Genomic DNA, 20,855 nt, shown 5'->3' on the forward strand with positions numbered 1-20,855 from the left:
CTGACATGGTGGCTGGCTGCATCAACATATTCCTCAGAGAGCAGAGCTATGGCATCTGCCGGGGAGAGGGGAGCATGGTTTCTCTGAGCTCACTACCTCTTCCTCCCGGCATTCTATTTTGTTTACTCCACCTACCTATGTTCTAACCTATCAGCTGAAGCGGATTCTTTCTTTAATTAATCAATAAACTTCTTCTGTCACTTTATCCTTTCAACAGCTTGCCCATATAAATCTCCCATGTGTCTTCTGTTGTATAATCTTTCATTTGTAAAGAACTTGCACTCTCATGGGAGGATTTTTCTGACATCTCTGTGGATGGAGATCATATGAGGAAGGTCAGATGAGCAACCATGACAACTCTAATGCTGTAGAGTTAGGTGGACCAGAGATTGATGGCTGACATTCCTGTGCTATGCATCAGATGCCCCTGAACTCTGGCCCTGTTGACAGACAGGCAGACATCAAGTTGGTCACACATACTTAACTCATTCAGGTTCACAGATACTGTAAATGGAGTTTTAATTCTTCTCCTAAACTAATAAAAAAACCAAGATTAGGAGAAGAGAAGAGCCTGAAGTAAGGCCTCAAAATGGGTCATTTTGCAAAGGAAAGGTTACCTGCCTCCATGTATGCTGTCTCCCTTTCTTAGTCAAATCCATCCTTCCAGTGTCTAGCTAACAGCTAACCATAGGATTGAACCCAACTGCCTTTGATTTCTGAAATAAGTGCTGTCCCCTTAAGGTCTCATAACAGCACAGGAAGGTTTGTAAGACTGTCCCAGCAACAATTTAAAGCAATTCTAGGACACCAAAGATGCAGCAAATTTGGTTAATTGGTAATATAGATCATTCTAATGGGACAAAATAATTTAGAATTAAAAAAAACAGATTGGTGTACTCACGATGAATTTATGTGATATGGCACACACAGGCTTCTGGCACTGAATACTTCATGCTCAGTGGGTTTTGGAGATTGTCGTGACCCTGAACCTAGCTGGAGGCTTTGGGGCCTTGAAAGGACAAGACTTAATATTTCAGGACATCCTTGTACTTGGTGCCCACTGTTTACTGATTTCCTTACAGAGAATGAGCAGCCATCTACTCCTGCTGCCATGCCTTCCCCACATGAACAGAGAGAAGACCCTATACACACAGGTCGCTTGTATCACATGTGAAGGCATCAGTCACAAACAAACTCCCACAGCAGTTTAGAATTGTGATTAATAGAATGATTAGTTCTTGAAAGGGGAAAAACTTAGAGATCACAATCCCTTACAAAAGCCCTCTGCAGGATCAGAAAAGGAGCCTAGTAGCCGGAAGGGAAGCTCAAGCAAGATATCAAGCTGAAGGTAGAAGTTGCTTTTTAAAAGAGAGAGAGACCACAACTCAATGGGCTGGTATCTCAGTGGCTATTCAGGAAACATCACAGAGAAAGGATCTGCTTCATGCATGAGAGTCACCGATGAGAGTCACCCTTTAAGAAAAAAACCCATCAAAACTCCCAATAACATCATCAGCATTCAACAACATGTCTATGATTTCTTTGCCTTGCCTTTGATTGTGCAGTAAATGATGCTGATAGTTAATCTGTGCAATTAATGCAAATTTCCTTGTAACTGACTAGACAGAATTGACAGGTTATCTTAAACACAGCAGGGAGTCACTCTACGATGGAACTGGTTCATCATCACCTGTGTGACAGTGACATAATTAAGATCTTTCCTTTGTCTATAAATCTCATTATGTTCAACATGATATGTTGTCATACAGATTTCTTAGGGTTTTGTCCCACTGGTGGTTTCCTTGGTATGCTTACATAATTTTTGCAAGATCCAATCAGTTTTGCCGTGCACTCTCAGCTCCACATCATTGTGTTCCCCTTATGTTCCAGTCCAGGCATTTTAGACCTCTGGTAACTGTTGTAAGAGTATCTCATGTTCCACCTAAATGATTTAGGGTTTTATTTAGGCTGGTTTTTATCTTCCATCACTGAGTTCATTGACTTTCCTTGGGCGTAATTCCTGGGACACTGAGCCTAACTCCTGGGGGATTCCTCCAGGTATTTCTCCTTTCTTAGATAGTTTACACTCTCACTATTACTGTGAGAGTGTTTCTGTAACAAATATTCTTCTCAAGATGACAAGAAACTTCAATATTACAATCCATTTGTTATTGTGCTTTAAATACACACACACAAACACACACAAATTAATGCACATACACTGATGATATCTCAATTTATGGGGCCATTCTGGGGATGTCAAGATCGATATCTCTCGAGTGGTTCTCAGAAGGCCATAGGGTGACCCTCTCTAGGTACTTAAGCAGGGAGGAGAAGTTGACCGCTCTGTGACATGTCCCTAGGAACTATGTGTGCCTTGTCCCATAGTCAGACTGATGACTGACTATCTTGAAAACCACCATGTAACTTTTGTTTGGCAAATGATGGAGATCAAGTCAGGGTCAAAATCAGAAAACTAGATGGAGCTTCCAAGCTCCAGTGGAAGAGCAGATGGATGGAGAAAAAGAGCAAGGATGTCAGGAATATAAGGGCTTGGTCCACACTATGAGACACTGTGCCTGAACTAAGGGGATTTCAACTAATCCAGTGACCTGGGAATGAAAGAACATGGGATCAAACTGGAAGCTCTGAATGTGGCTGACAATTGGGGCAGACGGAGAAGCCAAAGATAATGGCACTTGCAATTGTCTGCATATCATACACTGGCTTATTGTGATCATATTTTTTGTGGATGCATACCTTGCTAAATCTGGATGGATGAAGGGTGGGCTTGGACTTCCCACAGCTCAAAGTACCCTGCCCTCTATTTGGATTGGTGTTTGAGTGGAGAGGTTTATTTGCGGAGCAAGAAGAATGTGGGAGGAGGAAGAGAAGTGGAAAGTTTGATAATTATTATTATGAAGTAATGGAAAAATCAATAGAAAATAACCAATGAGGACATTGGAGCTGGGAAAAAAAAACATTCATGTGAGTTGTTGACTCAGACCAAAAATTATTTTACAGAAAAAAAAAACACATAAAGGCGTTGAGTTACTTGGAAAATATGACTCAAGTAATTGGGAAGAAGATTGGGGTTTTTATTTTGGGTCTTCCTGGGGCTGTATGAGCAGCATTTTAGGACCTGTATGCTGGATATTTCTGGGGGTTAGTAGGGAAGAAACCTGGCTAGGAGGAGTTTTATGACATAAGTAGAGCCTTGATGATGTCACAAAGCTTTGGTTGGGGGTGGCAACTCTGTTCCACATGAAGCACTAGTGTTCTGTGAAGGTGGGCTTACTATCTTCACGGTGGCTCAGGAGGTCAGTTCAGCTCTTGGGCTCCACAACTGTTCAACCGAATTTCCAGAAGTTGGAATCTAGAGAGCCAAGATATTTTCTTTTGGTAAATATGTTTAGGAAGCAACTAGGACCACTGTAGTCAAAGAAAGGTTTCTTTCAAATCTGCTCTGGGTCCAAAATTTATGTCGTTAACAGCTCCTATATTTGATAGCTGGGGGACGGTTAATGTCGGGTATTCTCCCCACTCTATCTTTGCTAAAAATGTCCAATTCCTCAGTCCACTTAAATGGCAAAGATCCTCTTTGTCCATATGTGTTTTAAAAGATAATTATTTCTAATAGGTGCTGTTGCACAGATTAATGTTTCTTTCTTTTGGCAGTTTGACTCACAGTACTCACTTCTCTAATGAAGATACAGAATATCTTTATGTAATCAACCTGCATCTGGATCAGGAGACACAATAGAGAGAGCCAGTGGACTGGAGTGCCATGACCTTGGGCAGGTGGTTATAGATCAGCCAACTAACCAGTAGCTTGAGTGGTAAGGAGAGGAGTGGCTGTTCTTTGAATTCTTTGCCATCTGTTCAGATATTTCTTTCTCACTTTAGGTATAGGCATAGCTTCTTCTCTCATTGATATAGTAAGTCAGGAAGTAGGTTTCTCAGTAGAGGTCAATTGCATTTTGTAGCAGGAATATGTCTCTGATACACATATACTGAGCTGTAGACAAGAGTTTGATAATTTTTCTATTAATTTCTTAAGAACATATTCCATTTTGGTATCCAAATCTATTCAGCCCTGCCTTTTTCACCTGCTCCAAAGTTATTCCTAAAAAGAGCCTTGACCTCACATCCTCACCTTCTTATCCTTGCAGGCACTTATGGTGGACGAAACCACTTTGTGTCTGATTTAAACTGAAGAGTTCTTCCTATGCAGAGATTGGCAGCTATGAAGCCCAAGCACAGAATCAGAGCCAAGAGACAGTGGAACAGGAGTGCTGTGGCCTATCTCAGAAAGTCTCCCGCCATGATGAAGATGCCTCTTAGTATGAGTTGCATGCCACATCTCCAGAAGAAGAATGGGCCATCGCTCCAGAAGCAAAAACTTAGTAAGCCTTTTGAGGCCCTGAAGAATATTGTTGGCCGCAGAATTTCTCATGGCTGGAAGGAAGCCAATGAACCAGTCACCCATTGGAAAGCCATCATTCTAGATCAACTGCCAACATATCCCTCTCTCTATTTGTTGAAATATGATGGGATTGATTGTGTCTATGGCTTGGAGCTTCATAGTGATGAAAGGATTTTAAACCTGAAGATCCTGCCTAATAATGTGCCATTTCCTCAGGTGACAGACACTCATCTCTCAAACACCATAGTTGGCAGAGCAGTGAAACATACATTCATGGGCACAAATGGCTCTAAGAATGACTGGAACGGGATGGTCCTAGAAGAGGTGCCAATCATGAAGACCTGGTTTTATATTACCTACAAGAAAGATCCCGTCTTGTACATTTACCACCTCCTGGATGACTACCTGGAAGGCAACCTCCACATCATGCCAGGCTCTAAGGAAGAGTGGAGTGGCGTGGTCCCTGATGAGGTGCAGACCATAACGACCTGTTTCTACATTGTCAACGAGAATGATCCGGTCCTGTACCTTTACCACCATCATGATGATTCCATTGAAGGCAACCTCCACATCACGCCTGAATGTCCTCCAGTAGAGGTGACTTTGGAATTAGGCAGGGATTCCTTGGAGGGCAAAAGAGTGCAGTACAACAAAAAAGATGGAACCCAAGAGATAGGTAAAATTATTTGCCAAGTTCCCAACAAACCTTCTGTGTATTTCATCAAGTTTGATAATGACTTCCATATCTATGTCTATGATTTGTTGAAGATCTGTTAAAGTGAAATTCTCAAATTTTGAGGGGCAGACTTAATTCTCTCTTTGGGAATGTGTTTTTTCAGAGATACCTCAGGTCTTCTATGAATCCTGGTATCTTTTCCAATGGATTATTCTTTCTCAAAGAATAAAAATTTGTTAACATGTTGTGTTATTTGGTCAATGATGGATTGTGTTTGGTGGATGGGGCATCACAGAAATACATGCCTCAAAACAAAGCAGGATTTATGGTCTTTTCCCCTTGGAGAGTAAAGGACTGGGGATGCGTGGTGTGGTAAAGGACAAGATGGCTGTCAAGGAAGCAGTGGAGAGGGGACAAAAAGTTGTATGATCTCGGGGCGGTATGAAGCTTGAGGGAAAACCATGTCAAATGAAAAGATGTGACCGATATCAGCGTGAGGTATTGGGACTTAAGAAGATAAAGAGTAGATTAATCAGGAAGGGACTCAAATCTATACTCAAAATCAGAGAAAATTAGGTTTCATTTGATGAATGGTTTAATTCAGACTGGCTGTAAGTCAAAGGATGTTTGATCTCCACTAGAGCATGTTGCTTAGTGAAAAGTGTCTCCGCTCAGTTGCTCTTCTCCAGCAAGTTACATCAAGCTACCTACTTAGTTTTGCCAGAATTCTGTCTGCCACCTACTTTGTCATGCCTGGATTCGGTATGCCTTGAACTCTCATAGGTCTTATCCATGCCATCCAACCCTTGTCAGTTCATTTAAATAATTGCCCTGCCATATCTGGAAAACAGTGTTCCCTTTCATTGATCATGTTCTGTAGTACTTGGGCTATAAAACTCATGAACACACTCACCCACACACAGGATAAACATGTACATATGATGCCCACTAGTGTGTGACATGCACACATATGATGAATGCACCGAACTCCATAATATCAGTAAATTTGGGAATCCATGATGCTAGGTGGAGTCTGGAAAAGACCCCACACACCCATCAAACCGCCAAATACCAGTATGGTACTGATGTCTGACTCCCATCCTGTAAGGAACCTGCCATCCTGTAACTGGCCATTTTGGTTCCTTCATCTTCACAAACTTGGTTAAAATGTTAGAGTTGTCAAACTGGGAGTTAGGGTCCAGCATGTAGATCAGCTGTCCCAGGTCAGGTGATTTGGCTACAATTTGGGTGAGAAATTGTACCAGGGAATTCTGGTACACCCTCTCCTCTACTTCTCCCTGTCCTCATCATCACTCTTGTGGGTGGGCCTGGAGCACAAAGAAGGTAAAATGAAATAAGCCTCCTCCTTAGTGGAAAACCTTGTCAATCCTTAATTTGACCTGACTCTCTGAGGGAATGCAGCACATTTTTTCCTACTAGGTCTCATCATTCATTGGTTCACTCATTTTTCCAATGAATGATTAAATTCATCCATTCATCCTTGTCTCTCTCTCCTCTTTCTTCCCTTCTTCCATTTCCCCCTTGATTGTAGAAATTTGAGCAGCAGGGCTGCATCCCCATGGGGCCGCCTTGTAAGGTTATGCTCTGAAATAACAACACAAAACTATTCATTTCAACACTGCCTGCCCCATTATTTTCAGCCTCTTAACCCATGTCTAATAATGTATGTTGCAGCACGAGGTGCGCTTAGAAGGAGAGATTTAGCATGTCTGACCTGGTGGCTGGCTGTATCGCCATCTGCCTCAGAGTGCAGAGCTACCATTTCTGCCCATGGGAGAGGTGCATGGCATCTCTAAGCACAATTCCTATTCCTCCCAGCATTCTCTTATGTTTATTCCACCCACCTATGTTCTAACCTTTCAGGCCAAACAGTTTCTTTATTTAATTAACCAATGACCTATACTCCATCATTACTCCTTTTTCTGTTAAACAAGAACGGAATCTTTAACTTTAACATAGCAAAATTACATATAACAAAACAGTTATCAAGCAAGAATTACAGTTACAATATTTATATCTATTTTATCTTTTATCATAACAATGGAAAACTATCACCATCTATCTATTCTTCAATTCCATCAGAGACTCCAGAATAATACAGTATTACCTAAGCAAACAAAAAGTAAGCCATTTTCAAACTCTAGAAATGACAGGGACATCTCGCTGCCTGGATAGTCACCCAAAGTTCCTCTGTACCGTTGGTGTTTCCATCCTCAGCCTACAGGCCCATAGTTTCCAGCAGACATTTCCATGAAGCAGGAAATTTCAAAGGCAGTCACTATCTGCTTGTCTTGAAGAATGTTTTGCTGACCCTTTCCTGAATCAGGAACACGAAAAGATCATCTCACTTTTAGGCAAGTTCAGTAGTCCTCTCTCTGAGTGTTTTCTGTGTACAGTTTATGCATCAATCCAGGCAAGAGCAGTTTCTTCCCCAAATGGCTATCAAACTCCATAAGGATCCTCTGTGATGCCCATCTTCTTCCTGAAGTAGATATGTGCTGCCAAGAGTAGAGTGTCTCACTGTCATGAAAAACCCTAAGGTACTAAAACATTAAATAGCTTATTTTGTAGTCTAGAGAGTTATGAATAATGCCTATCTGACTGAAATATATATATCTATGTAGCTAGAAAATCTAACTAACATGACTACAAACTTGACTATTATTAATGATTATCCATTAATAACCTATATACATTATATTTTTAAATGAACTACACAATCACAATACCTTAATTGAGATCAAAAATGCATATACATATAACAAAATTGACCTAAAATCTCTATCAGTAAAGCAAAATCTATACTAATGCAAATATTCATATCTATATCACATCCCACTTTAAATGTAAAAGAACGTTTATAAGCCATATTTGGGAACGTGGGTGCAGTTTCTTCTCTCCAAAATGCTTCCTGCTGAATGGTGGCATCATTATTGATTTATCTCAGTTGGCAGTTGAGCGAAGCAAATTTTTAAAGGTGTTCACAGCAACCTTTAAGTAGGGCGTGGTCCATCCTACCATATTAGGATAGAGGCATCCACAGACTATCACTCTCTGTGAAAACAAAATAGGAATTCCTTTCCAAAGCATCATGTCCTTAGATCCAAATTTCAAAGTCAAGGCATTTTCAAAATATCTATGTTGGATTATTTCAGCAGCGTTTATAAAGAAACATCTTTTAGCAGCTATTGCTACTGCCTCAAAATTCAAATGATTCAAAAAGAGCATAATAGCATACAATATCAAAATTCGCTGTGAATTTTCCATCTTTGTGCGATTCAATTTATCCTCTATTTTGTTTATTTTTCCTTTTTATATTTTGCCTTTTGAGACAGGTTCTCTGTATATTTGACCTGGAATAACTCTGTATACCTGTCTGTCCTTGAAGTCTCAGAGATCTGCCTCTCTCTGCCTTTCAGGCATTGGGATTAAAGGTGTATGCTACTACACATTGAACTCACAAAGATCTGTTTGTCTCTGCCTTCAAGGCACTGGGATTAAAGGCGTGTGCTACCTCACCCTGAAGGTACAGAGGTCAATCTCCCTCTGCCTCCCATGAGTTGGGTTTACAGGTGTGTACGACCACACCCAACAACTCTCTTCCTTTTTTTAACTTTAAGAACTTCAAATTTTAGCCTGCACATATTTTTAACACACTGTAAATCATTTAAAAATTTTCTTTGTCTTTGAATCTCTCTTTACTCTATTTCTCTCTCTGTTTTTCTGACCACATGAATCTTTCATTTACCAAGCAATCTCAGTAGGAATAAAGCCGTGGCTTTGCTGGCCAGATGTAGCCCATTCCTTAGCTTTCTGCCATTCCAACCTTGTGGCTGAGGTACAGAACAGAGCCGCATTCAGTGCCACAAGTCTACAGTGTTTCAAGGTCCTTGCCATCAAAGAGGCTGCAACAGACAACACTCAAGCCCTCTTTCTGTAGCTGGCCCTCCTTCCTCAAACAGTCAGAGTTTGCCCAGGCAGGATGGCCCAGAAATCTGGCATTTTAAAACAACACAGTTTTTTTCCTGCTACTGCTGAAAACATACAAGCATTCAGTTGGCTTTTATCAACACCATTTAAATGTTTTGTGGCCGGACCTCTTAAGGGCTGCAGGGTTTTGCAGCTGAAGCTGAGTCAGCAAGCCTCTTTTAGATGAGAGCCCTTGCTTTCTTCTAGCAAGCAGAGCAGACCGAGAAATCGCTGCTACCAAGAAAACATGCTTTACTCTTTCCCAAGCTTTCTCAGGCTTTCAGTGGATTCAGTTGTCCACAAGGCTACAAGCCATTCTGTCGTTATTTGAGCAGCGCGGCTGTGTCCCCAGCACCACGACCGCATGAAGGTTATGCCTGAAATAAATACACCAAAACTTTATTCTTTTAAACACTGCTGGCCAATGAGATTCAGCATTTTAACTCATTTCTAATAATCAGTGTAGTATAACGAGTTGCACTTACCAGGAAAACTTCAGCATGTCTGACATGGTGGCTGGCTGCATCGACATCTGCCTCAGAGAGCAGAGCTATGGCATCTTCCGGGGAGAGGGGAGCATGGCTTCTCTGAGCTCACTACCTCTTCCTCCCGGCATTCTATTTTGTTTACTCCACCTACCTATGTTCTAACCTATCAGCTGAAGCGGATTCTTTCTTTAATTAATCAATAAACTTCTTCTGTCACTTTATCCTTTCAACAGCTTGCCCATATAAATCTCCCATGTGTCTTCTGTTGTATAATCTTTCATTTGTAAAGAACTTGCACTCTCATGGGAGGATTTTTCTGACATCTCTGTGGATGGAGATCATATGAGGAAGGTCAGATGAGCAACCATGACAACTCTAATGCTGTAGAGTTAAGTGGACCAGAGATTGATGGCTGACATTCCTGTGCTATGCATCAGATGCCCCTGAACTCTGGCCCTGTTGACAGACAGGCAGACATCAAGTTGGTCACACATACTTAACTCATTCGGGTTCACAGATACTGTAAATGGAGTTTTAATTCTTATCCTAAACTAATAAAAAAACCAAGATTAGGAGAAGAGAAGAGCCTGAAGTAAGGCCTCAAAATGGGTCATTTTGCAAAGGAAAGGTTACCTGCCTCCATGTATGCTGTCTCCCTTTCTTAGTCAAATCCATCCTTCCAGTGTCTAGCTAACAGCTAACCATAGAATTGAACCCAACTGCCTTTGATTTCTGAAATAAGTGCTGTCTCCTTAAGGTCTCATAACAGCACAGGAAGGTTTGTAAGACTGTCCCAGCAACAATTTAAAGCAATTCTAGGACACCAAAGATGCAGCAAATTTGGTTAATTGGTAATATAGATCGTTCTGATGGGAGAAAATAATTTAGAATTAAAAAAACCAGATTGGTGTACTCACGATGAATTTATGTGATATGGCACACACAGGCTTCTGGTTCTGAATACTTCATGCTCGGTGGGTTTTGGAGATTGTCGTGACCCTGAACCTAGCTGGAGGCTTTGGGGCCTTGAAAGGACAAGACTTAATATTTCAGGACATCCTTGTACTTGGTGCCCACTGTTTACTGATTTCCTTACAGAGAATGAGCAGCCATCTACTCCTGCTGCCATGCCTTCCCCACATGAACAGAGAGAAGACCCTATACACACAGGTCGCTTGTATCACATGTGAAGGCATAAGTCAAAAACAAACTCCCACAGCAGTTTAGAATTGTGATTAATAGAATGATTAGTTCTTGAAAGGGGAAAAACTTAGAGATCACAATCCCTGACAAAAGCCCTCTGCAGGATCAGAAAAGGAGCCTAGTAGCCGGAAGGGAAGCTGCCCTCTGCAGGATCAGAAAAGGAGCCTAGTAGCCGGAAGGGAAGCTCAAGCAAGAGATCAAGCTGAAGGTAGAAGTTGCTTTTCAAAAGAGAGAGAGACCACAACTCAATGGGCTAGTATCTCAGTGGCTATTCATGAAACATCACAGAGAAAGGATCTGCTTCATGCATGAGAGTCACCGATGATTTCCCTTTGAGAAAAAAACCCATCAAAACTCCCAATAACATCATCAGCATTCAACAACATGTCTATGATTTCTTTGCTTTGCCTTTGATTGTGCAGTAAATGATGCTGCTAGTTAATCTGTGCAATTATGCAAATTTCCTTGTAACTGGCTAGACAGAATTGACAGGTTATCTTAAACACCGATGGAACTGGTTCATCATCACCTGTGTGACAGTGACATAATTAAGATCTTTCCTTTGTCTATAAATCTCATTATGTTCAACATGATATGTTGTCATACAGATTTCTTAGGGTTTTGTCCCACTGGTGGTTTCCTTGGTATGCTTACATAATTTTTGCCAGATCCAATCAGTTTTGCCATGCACTCTCAGCTCCACGTCATTGTGTTCCCCTTATGTTCCAGTCCAGGCATTTTAGACCTCTTGTAACTGTTGTAAGAGTATCTCATGTTCCACCTAAATGATTTAGGGTTTTATTTAGGCTGGGTTTTATCTTCCATCACTGAGTTCATTGACTTTCCTTGGGCGTAATTCCTGGGACACTGAGCCTAACTCCTGGGGGATTCCTCCAGTTATTTCTCCTTTCTTAGATAGTTTACACTCTCACTATTACTGTGAGAGTGTTTCTGTAGCAAATATTCTTCTCAAGATGAGAAAAACTTCAATATTACAATCCATTTGTTATTGTGATTTAAATACACACACACAAGCACACACAAGTTAATGCACATACACTGATGATATCTCAATTTATGGGGCCATTCTGGGGATGTCAAGATCGATATCTCTCGAGTGGTTCTCAGAAGGCCATAGGGTGACCCTCTCTAGGTACTTAAGCAGGGAGAAGAAGTTGACCACACTGTGACATATCCCTAGGATCTATGTGTGCCTTGTCCCATAGTCAGACTGATGACTGACTATCTTGAAAACCACCATGGAACTTTTGTTTGGCAAATGATGGAGATCAAGTCAGGGTCAAAATCAGAAAACTAGATGGAGCTTCCAAGCTCCAGTGGAAGAGCAGATGGATGGAGAAAAAGAGCAAGGATGTCAGGAATATAAGGGCTTGGTCCACACTATGAGACACTGTGCCTGAACTAAGGGGATTTCAACTAATCCAGTGACCTGGGAATGAAAGAACGTGGGATCAAACTGGAAGCTCTGAATGTGGCTGACAATTGTGGCAGACGGAGAAGCCAAAGATAATGGCACTTGCAATTGTCTGCATATCATACACTGGCTTTTTGTGATCATATTTTTTGTGGATGCATACCTTGCTAAATCTGGATGGATGAAGGGTGGGCTTGGACTTCCCACAGCTCAAAGTACCCTGCCCTCTATTTGGACTGGTGTTTGAGTGGAGAGGTTTATTTGCGGAGCAAGAAGAATGTGGGAGGAGGAAGAGAAGTGGAAAGTTTGATAATTATTATTATGAAGTAATGGAAAAATCAATAGAAAATAACCAATGAGGACATTGGAGCTAGGAAAAAAAAACATTCATGTGAGTTGTTGACTCAGACCAAAAATTATTTTACAGAAAAAAAAACACACATAAAAGGGTTGAGTTACTTGGAAAATATGACTCAAGTAATTGGGAAGAAGATTGGGGTTTTTATTTTGGGTCTTCCTGGGGCTGTATGAGCAGCATTTTAGGACCTGTATGCTGGATATTTCTGGGGTTTAGTAGGAAAGAAACCTGGCTAGGAGGAGTTTTATGACATAAGTAGAGCCTTGATGATGTCACAAAGCTTTGGTTGGGGGTGGCAACTCTGTTTCCCATGAAGCACTAGTCTTCTGTGAAGGTGGGCTTACTATCTTCACGGTGGCTGAGGAGGTCAGGTCAGCTCTTGGGCTCCACAACTGTTCAACCGAATTTCCAGAAGTTGGAATCTAGAGAGCCAAGTTATTTTCTTTTTGTAAATATATTTAGGAAGCAACTAGGACCTCTGTAGTCAAAGAAAGGTTTCTTTCAAATCTGCTCTGGGTCCAAAATTTATGTCGTTAACAGCTCCTATATTTGATAGCTGGGGGACGGTTAATGTCAGATATTCTCCCCACTCTATCTTTGCTAAAAATGTCCAATTCCTCAGTCCACGTAAATGGCAAAGATCCTCTTTGTCCATATGTGTTTTAAAAGATAATTATTTCTAATAGGTGCTGTTGCACAGATTAATGTTTCTTTCTTTTGGCAGTTTGACTCACAGTACTCACTTCTCTAATGAAGATACAGAATACCTTTATGTAATCAACCTGGATCTGGATCAGGAGAAACAATAGAGAGAGCCAGTTGACTGGAGTGCCATGACCTTGGGCATGTGGTTATAGATCAGCCAACTAACCAGTAGCTTGAGTGGTAAGGAGAGGAGTGGCTGTTCTTTGAATTCTTTGCCATCTGTTCAGATATTTCTTTCTCACTTTAGGTATAGGCATAGCTTCTTCTCTCATTGATATAGTAAGTCAGGAATTAGGTTTCTCAGTAGAGGTCAATTGCATTTTGTAGCAGGAATATGTCTCTGATACACATATACTGAGCTGTAGACAAGAGTTTGATAATTTTCCTATTAATTTCTTAAGAACATATTCCATTTAGGTATCCAAATCTATTCAGCCCTGCCTTTTTCACCTGCTCCAAAGTTATTCCTAAAAAGAGCCTTGACCTCACATCCTCACCTTCTTATCCTTGCAGGCACTTATGGTGGAGGAAACCACTTTGTGTCTGATTTAAACTGAAGAGTTCTTCCTATGCAGAGATTGGCAGCTATGAAGCCCAAGCACAGAAACAGAGCCAAGAGACAGTGGAACAGGAGTGCTGTGGCCTATCTCAGAAAGTCTCCCGTCATGATGAAGATGCCTCTTAGTATGAGTGGCATGCCACTTCTCCAGAAGAAGAATGGGCCATCGCTCCAGAAGCAAAAACTTAGTAAGCCTTTTGAGGCCCTGGAGAATATTGTTGGCCGCAGAATTTCTCATGGCTGGAAGGAAGCCAATGAACCAGTCACCCATTGGAAAGCCATCATTCTAGATCAACTGCCAACATATCCCTTTCTCTATTTGTTGAAATATGATGGGATTGATTGTGTCTATGGCTTGGAGCTTCATAGTGATGAAAGGATTTTAAACCTGAAGATCCTGCCTAATAATGTGCCATTTCCTCAGGTGACAGACACTCATCTCTCAAACACCATAGTTGGCAGAGCAGTGAAACATACATTCATGGGCACAAATGGCTCTAAGAATGACTGGAACGGGATGGTCCTAGAAGAGGTGCCAATCATGAAGACCTGGTTTTATATTACCTACAAGAAAGATCCGGTCTTGTACATTTACCACCTCCTGGATGTCTACTTAGAAGGCAACCTCCACATCATGCCAGGCTCTAAGGAAGAGTGGAGTGGCGTGGTCCCAGATGAGGTGCAGACCATAACGACCTGTTTCTACATTGTCAACGAGAATGATCCGTTCCTGTACCTTTACCACCATCATGATGATTCCATTGAAGGCAACCTCCACATCACGCCTGAATGTCCTCCAGTAGAGGTGACTTTGGAATTAGGCAGGGATTCCTTGGAGGCCAAAGAGTGCAGTACAACAAAAAAGATGGAACACAAGAGATAGGTAAAATTATTTGCCAAGTTCCCAACAAACCTTCTGTGTATTTCATCAAGTTTGATAATGACTTCCATATCTATGTCTATGATTTGGTGAAGATCTGTTAAAGTGAAATTCTCAAATTTTGAGGGGCAGACTTAATTCTCTCTTTGGGAATGTGTTTTTTTCAGAGATACCTCAGGTCTTCTATGAATTCTGGTATCTTTTCCAATGGATTATTCTTTTTCAAAGAATAAAAATTTGTTAACATGTTGTGTTATTTGGTCAATGATGGATTGTGTTTGGTGGATGGGGCATCACAGAAATACATGCCTCAAAACAAAGCAGGATTTATGGTCTTTTCCCCTTGGAGAGTAAAGGACTGGGGATGCGTGGTGTGGTAAAGGACAAGATGGCTGTCAAGGAAGCAGTGGGGAGGGGACAAAAAGTTGTATGATCTCGGGGTGGTACGAAGCTTGAGGGAAAACCATGTCAAATGGAAAGATGTGACCGATATCAGCGTGAGGTATTGGGACTTAAGAGGATAAAGAGTAGATTAATCAGGAAGGGACACAAATGTATACTCAAAATCAGAGAAAATTAGGTTTCATTTGATGAATGGTTTAATTCGTACTGGATGTAAGTCAAAGGATGTTTGATCTCCACTAGAGCATGTTGCTTAGTGAAAAGTGTCTCTGCTCAGTTGCTCTTCTCCAGTAAGTTGGACATCAAGCTACCTACTTAGTTTTGCCAGAATTCTGTCTGCCACCTACTTTGTCATGCCTGGATTCGGTATGCCTTGAACTCTCATAGGTCTTATCCATGCCATCCAACCCTTGTCAGTTCATTTAAATAATTGCCCTGCCATATCTGGAAAACAGTGTTCCCTTTCATTGATCATGTTCTGTAGTACTTGGGCTATAAAACTCATGAACACACTCACCCACACACAGGATAAACATGTACATATGATGCCCACTAGTGTGTGATATGCACACATAGAATGAATGCACCGAACTCCATAATATCAGTAAAGTATGGAATCCATGATGCTACGTGGAGTCTGGCAAAGACCCCACACACCCATCAAACCGCCAAATACCAGTATGGTACTGATGTCTGACTCCCATCCTGTAAGGAACCTGCCATCCTGTAACTGGGCTATTTTTGGTTCCTTCATCTTCACAAACTTGGTTAAAATGTTAGAGTTGTCAAACTGGGAGTTAGGGTCCAGCATGTAGATCAGCTGTCCCAGGTCAGGTGATTTGGCTACAATTTGGGTGAGAAATTGTACCAGGGAATTCTGGTACACCCTCTCCTCTTCTTCTCCCTGTCCTCATCATCACTCTTGTGGGTGGGCCTGGAGCACAAAGAAGGTAAAATGGAATAAGCCTCCTCCTTAGTGGAAAACCTTGTCAATCCTTAATTTGACCTGACTCTCTGAGGGAATGCAGAACATTATTTCCTACTAGGTCTCCTCATTCATTGGTTCACTCATTTTTCCAATGAATGATTGAATTCATCCATTCTTCCTTGTCTCTCTCTCTTCATTCTCCCCTTCTTCCATTTCCCCCTTGATTGTAGAAATTTGAGCAGCAGGGCTGCATCCCCATGGGGCCGCCTTGTAAGGTTATGCTCCGAAATAACAACACAAAACTATTCATTTCAACACTGCCTGCCCCATTATTTTCAGCCTCTTAAACCATGTCTAATAATGTATGTTGCAGCACGAGGTGGGCTTAGAAGGAAAGATTTAGCATGTCTGACCTGGTGGCTGGCTGTATCACCATCTGCCTCAGAGTGCAGAGCTACCATTTCTGCCCATGGTAGAGGTGCATGGCATCTCTAAGCTCAATTCCTATTCCTCCCAGCATTCTCTTATGTTTATTCCACCCACCTATGTTCTAACCTTGCAGGCCAAACAGTTTCTTTATTTAATTAATCAATACCTATACTCCATCATTACTCCTATTTCTGTTTAAACAAGGAAGGAATCTTTAACTTTAACATAGCAAAATTACATATAACAAAACAGTGATCAAGCAAGAATTACAGTTACAATATTTATATCTATTTTATCTTATATCATAACAATGGAAAACTATAACTATCTATCTCTTCTTCAACTCCATCAGAGACTCCAGAATAATACAGTATTACCTAAGCAAACAAAAAGTAAGCCATTTTCAAACTCTAGAAATGACAGAGACATCTCGCTGCCTGGACAGTCACCCAAAGTTCCTCTGTACCGTTGGTGTTTCCATCCTCAGCCTACAGGCCCATAGTTTCCAGCAGACATTTCCATGAAGCAGGAAATTTCAAAGGCAGTCACTACCTGCATGTCTTGAAGAATGTTTTGCTGACCCTTTCCTGAATCAGGAACACGAAAAGATCATCTCTCCTTTAGGCAAGTTCAGTAGACCTCTCTCTGAGTGTTTTCTGTGTACAGTTTATGCAACAATCCAGGCAAGAGCAGTTTCTTCCCCAAATGGCTATCAAACTCCTTAAGGATCCTCTTTGATGTACATCTTCTTCCTGAAGTAGATATGTGCTGCCAAGTGTAGAGTGTCTCACTGTCATGAAAAACCCTAAGGTACTAAAACATTAAATAGCCTATTTTGTAGTCTAGAGAGATATGAATAATGCCTATCTGACAGAAATATATATATCTATGTAGCTAGAAAATCTAACTAACATGACTACAAACTTGACTATTATTAATGATTATCCATTAATAACCTATATACATTATATTTTTAAATGAACTACACAATCACAATACCTTATTGAAGATCAAAAATGCATATACATATAACACAATTGACCTAAAATCTCTATCAGTAAAGCAAAATCTATACTAATGCAAATATTCATATCTATATCACATCCCACTTTAAATGTAAAAGAACTTTTATAAGCCATATTTGGGAACGTGGGTGCAGTTTTTTCTCTCCAAAATGCTTCCTGCTGAATGGTGGCATCATTATTGATTTATCTCAGTTGGCAGTTGAGCGAAGCAATTTTTTAAAGGTGTTCACAGCAACCTTTAAGTATGGCGTGGTCCATCCTACCATATTAGGATAGAGGCATCCACAGACTATCACCCTCTGTGAAAACAAAATAGAAACTCCTTTCCAAAGCATCATGTCCTTAGATCCAAATTTCAAAGTTAAGGCATTTTCAAAATATCTATGTTGGATTATTTCAGCAGCTTTTATAAAGAAACATCTTTTAGCAGCTATTGCTACTGCCTCAAAATTCAAATGATTCAAAAAGAGCATAATAGCATACAATATCAAAATTCGCTGTGAATTTTCCATCTTTGTGCGCTTCAATTTAACCTCTATTTTGTTTACTTTTCCTTTTTATTTTTTTGCCTTTTGAGACAGGTTCTCTGTATCTTTGACCTGCAATAACTCTGTATACCTGTCTGTCCTTGAAGTCTCAGAGATCTGCCTCTCTCTGCCTTTCAGGCATTGGGATTAAAGGTGTATGCTACTACACATTGAACTCACAAAGATCTGTTTGTCTCTGCCTTCAAGGCACTGGGATTAAATGCGTGTGCTACCTCACCTTGAAGGTACAGAGGTCAATCTCCCTCCGCCTCCCATGTGTTACTTTTACAGGTGTGTACTACCACACCCAACAACTCTCTTCCTTTTTTTAACTTTAAGAACTTCAAATTTTAGCCTGCACATATTTTTAACACACTGTAAATCATTTAAAAATTTTCTTTGTCTTTGAATATCTCTTTACTCTATTTCTCTCTCTGTTTTTCTGACCACATGAGTCTTTCATTTACCAAGCAATCTCAGTAGGACTAAAGCCGTGGCTTTGCTGGCCAGATGTAGCCCATTCCTTAGCTTTCTGCCATTCCAACCTTGTGGCTGAGGTACCGAACAGAGCCGCATTCAGTGCCACAAGTCTACAGTGTTTCAAGGTCCTTGCCATCAAATAGGCTGCAACAGACAACACTCAAGCCCTCTTTCTGTAGCTGGCCCTCCTTCCTCAAACAGTCAGAGTTTGCCCAGGCAGGATGGCCCAGAAAGCCGGCATTTTAAAACAACACAGTTTTTTTTCCTGCTACTGCTGAAAACATACAAGCATTCAGTTGGCTTTTATCACCACCATTTAACTGTTTTGTGGCAGGACCTCTTAAGGGCTGCAGGGTTTTGCAGCTGAAGCTGAGTCAGCAAGCCTCTTTTAGATGAGAGCCCTTGCTTTCTTCTAGCAAGCAGAGCAGACCGAGAAATCGCTGCTACCAAGAAAACATGCTTTACTCTTTCCCAAGCTTTCTCAGGCTTTCAGTGGATTCAGTTGTCCACAAGGCTGCAAGCCACTCTGTAGTTATTTGAGCAGCGAGGCTGTGTCCCCAGCACCACGGCCGCATGAAGGTTATGCCTGAAATAAATACACAAAAACTGTATTCTTTTAAACACTGCTGGCCCATTAGTTTCAGCATTTTAACCCATTTCTAATAATCAGTGTAGTATTATGAGGTGCACTTACCAGGAAAACTTCAGCATGTCTGACATGGTGGCTGGCTGCATCGACATCTGCCTCAGAGAGCAGAGCTATGGCATCTGCCGGGGAGAGGGGAGCATGGCTTCTCTGAGCTCACTACCTCTTCCTCCCGGCATTCTATTTTGTTTACTCCACCTACCTATGTTCTAACCTATCAGCTGAATAGGATTCTTTCTTTAATTAATCAATAAACTTCTTCTGTCACTTTATCCTTTCAACAGCTTGCCCATATAAATCTCCCATGTGTCTTCTGTTGTATAATCTTTCATTTGTAAAGAACTTGCACTCTCAGGGGAGGATTTTTCTGACATCTCTGTGGATGGAGATCATATGAGGAAGGTCAGATGAGCAACCATGACAACTCTAATGCTGTAGAGTTAGGTGGACCAGAGATTGATGGCTGACATTCCTGTGCTATGCATCAGATGCCCCTGAACTCTGGCCCTGTTGACAGACAGGCAGACATCAAGTTGGTCACACATACTTAACTCATTCGGGTTCACAGATACTGTAAATGGAGTTTTAATTCTTATCCTAAACTAATAAAAAAACCAAGATTAGGAGAAGAGAAGAGCCTGAAGTAAGGCCTCAAAATGGGTCATTTTGCAAAGGAAAGGTTACCTGCCTCCATGTATGCTGTCTCCCTTTCTTAGTCAAATCCATCCTTCCAGTGTCTAGCTAACAGCTAACCATAGAATTGAACCCAACTGCCTTTGATTTCTGAAATAAGTGCTGTCCCCTTAAGGTCTCATAACAGCACAGGAAGGGTGTAAGACTGTCCCAGCAACAATTTAAAGCAATTCTAGGACACCAAAGATGCAGCAAATTTGGTTAATTGGTAATATAGATCGTTCTGATGGGAGAAAATAATTTAGAATTAAAAAAAAAAAAACAGATTGGTGTACTCACGATGAATTTATGTGATATGGCACACACAGGCTTCTGGTTCTGAATACTTCATGCTCGGTGGGTTTTGGAGATTGTCGTGACCCTGAACCTAGCTGGAGGCTTTGGGGCCTTGAAAGGACAAGACTTAATATTTCAGGACATCCTTGTACTTGGTCCCCACTGTTTACTGATTTCCTTACAGAGAATGAGCAGCCATCTACTCCTGCTGCCATGCCTTCCCCGCATGAACAGAGAGAAGACCCTATACACACAGGTCGCTTGTATCACATGTGAAGGCATAAGTAACAAACAAACTCCCACAGCAGTTTAGAATTGTGATTAATAGAATGATTAGTTCTTGAAAGGGGAAAAACTTAGAGATCACAATCCCTTACAAAAGCCCTCTGCAGGATCAGAAAGGGAGCCTAGTAGCCGGAAGGGAAGCTCAAGCAAGAGATCAAGCTGAAGGTAGAAGTTGCTTTTTAAAAGAGAGAGAGACCACAAATCAATGGGCTGGTATCTCAGTGGCTATTCAGGAAACATCACAGAGAAAGGATCTGCTTCATGCATGAGAGTCACCGATGATTTCCCTTTAAGAGAAAAAATCATCAAAACTCCCAATAACATCATCAGCATTCAACAACATGTCTATGATTTCTTTGCCTTGCCTTTGATTGTGCAGTAAAAGATGCTGATAGTTAATCTGTGCAATTATGCAAATTTCCTTGTAACTGACTAGACAGAATT

Source organism: Microtus pennsylvanicus, chromosome Y (assembly GCF_037038515.1).
Source record: "Microtus pennsylvanicus isolate mMicPen1 chromosome Y, mMicPen1.hap1, whole genome shotgun sequence".
In the NCBI taxonomy this organism is placed as follows: domain Eukaryota; kingdom Metazoa; phylum Chordata; class Mammalia; order Rodentia; family Cricetidae; genus Microtus; species Microtus pennsylvanicus.